This window comes from Lampris incognitus, unplaced genomic scaffold, assembly GCF_029633865.1.
Source record: "Lampris incognitus isolate fLamInc1 unplaced genomic scaffold, fLamInc1.hap2 scaffold_200, whole genome shotgun sequence".
NCBI classification, from domain to species: Eukaryota; Metazoa; Chordata; class Actinopteri; order Lampriformes; family Lampridae; genus Lampris; species Lampris incognitus.
This window is the reverse complement of record NW_026611159.1, coordinates 87,501-90,000: the sequence shown is the minus strand read 5'-3', so window position 1 is coordinate 90,000 and position 2,500 is coordinate 87,501.

The window sequence follows — 2,500 nt, the reverse complement described above, 5'->3', positions numbered from 1 at the left end:
GTCACACCATCCACCTGCATGTCTTCCCTCACCACATCCATAAACCTCCTCTTTGGCCTTCCTCTTTTCCTCTTTCCTGGCAGCTCCATATTCAGCATCCAAACCGTCCAACTTGAGCAATCGTTCCTAATCTTGCTCTTCTTCGTTACTCCCAGTGAAAATGTTAGCATCCTCAACTCTGCCACCTCCAGCTCCGCCTCCTGCTGTCTTTTCGTCAGTGCCACTGTCTCTAAATCATATAACGTAGCTGGTCTCACGAACATCTTGTTAACCTTCCCTTTAACTGTTGCTGGTACCCTTCTGTCCTGACACTCTTCTCCACCCACTCCACCCTGCCTGCCCGTCTGCCTGCCTGCCTGCCTGCCTGCCTGCCTGCCTGCCTGCCTGCCTGCCTGCCTGCACTCTCTTCTTCACCTCTCTCCTGCACTCCCCGTTACTTTGGACAGTTGACCCCAAGTATTTAAAGTGAAATGCCTTTGTCACCTCCTCACGCGTAGGTATTCCGTCTTGCTCCTACTGACTTTCATTCCTCTTCTCTCCAGTGCATACCTCCACCTCTCCAGGCTCTCCTCACAATGAACTGCACCCTACTGTCGCTACAGATGACAATGTCATCCGCGAACATCATCGTCCATGGAGACTCCTGCCTGATCTTGTCCGTCAACCTGTCCATCACCGTTGCAACCAAGAAAGGGCTCAGAGCCGATCCTTGATGTAATCCCACCTCCACCTTGAACCCATCTGTCATTCCAACCACGCACCTCAGCATTGTCACACTTCCCTCATACATAGCCTGCACCACTCCTACATACTTCTCTGCAACTCTTGACTTCCTCCTACAATATCACACCTCCTCTCTCGGCACCCTGTCGTATGCTTTGTGTAAATCTACAAAGACACAATGCAACTCTTTCTGGCCTTCTCTGTACTTCTCAATCAACCAACCTTTTCTCTCTCTCTCTCTCTCTCTGTCTCTCTCATTTTCTTCATTTATCAGCCCGTCAAAGTAGTCCTTCCACTTCGTAGCACACTCTCCTCGCTTGGCAGCACATTTCCATCTGTATCTTTGATCGCCCTAACTTGTCGCACATCCTCGGCAGCTCGGTCTCTCTGTCTAGCCAATCTGTACAAGTCTTTTTCTCCTTCCTTAGTGTCTAACCTGTCATACAGCTCACCGTACGACTTTTCCTTTACCTTTGCCACCTCTCTCTTTGCTTTACGCTGCATCTCCTTGTACTCCTGTGTACTTTCTTCATCTCTCTGACTATCCCACTTCTTCTTTGCCAACCTTTTCCTCTGTATACTTTGCTCTACTTCCTCCTTCCACCACCACCACCACCACCGCCAAGTCTCCTTGTCTTCCTTCCTCTGTCCCGATGACCCACCAAGTACATTCCTAGCTGTCTTCCTCGCTATTTCTGCAGCGCTTGCCCAGCCATCTGGCAACTCTTCACTACCACTCAGTGCCTGTGTTAACTCCTGCCTGAACTCCACACAACAGTCTTCCTTCTTCAACTTCCACCATTTGATCTTCGGCTGTGTCTTCACTCGCTTCCTCATGTTGGTCTCCAAAGTCATCTTACAGACCACCATCCGATGCTGCCTAGCTACGTTCTCCCCTGTCACCACCTTGCAGTATGCAATCCGTTTTACATCGCGCCTTCTACACAAGATATAGTCCACCTGTGTGCACTTTCCTCCACTCGTATACGTCGTCACCCTGTGCTCCTCCCTCTTCTTGAAATATGTATTCACCTCAGCCATTTCCATCCTTTTCGCAAAATCGAACACCATCTGTCCTTCCACATTTCTCTCCTCGATTCCATACCTTACCATCAACTCCTCATCACCTCTGTTCCCTTCAGCAACGTGTCCATCGAAGTCCGCTCCAATCACCACTCCCTCCTCCTTGGGTACCCTTTCCACCACGTCGTCCAACTCAACTCCAGAATTCTTCTTTTTCGTCCATCTTACACCCGACTTGCGGGGCATATGCGCTGATAACCGTCAGCAATACACCTTCGATTTCCAGCTTCATAATCCTCACTCTGTCTGACACTGTGTTCACCTCCAGCACGCTCTTGACATACTCTTCCTTCAGAATGACCCCTACCCCATTTCTCCTCCCATTCGCACCATGGTAGAAGAGTTTGAACCCACCTGCGATACTCCTGGCCTTACTCCCCTTCCACCTTGTCTCTTGTCACCTTTCTTCTTTCCATCACGTCAGCCTGCTCTCTCCCTTTACTAGCCATAGTGCCAACATTCAAAGTTCCGACTGACTCTCACCTCCACACGCCTACCCTTCCTCCTCTCTAGCTGCCTCTGGACATGCCTTCCCCCTCTCCTTTTCCTTCGCCCAACAGTAGCCTAGTTTCCACCGGCACTCCGCTGGTTAACAGTACCGATGGCGGTCGTCGGTAACCCGGGCCTCGACCGATCCGGTATGGAAATCTTATTTATGATCCGCATATTTGATTTGGCAAAGATTTGACGCCGG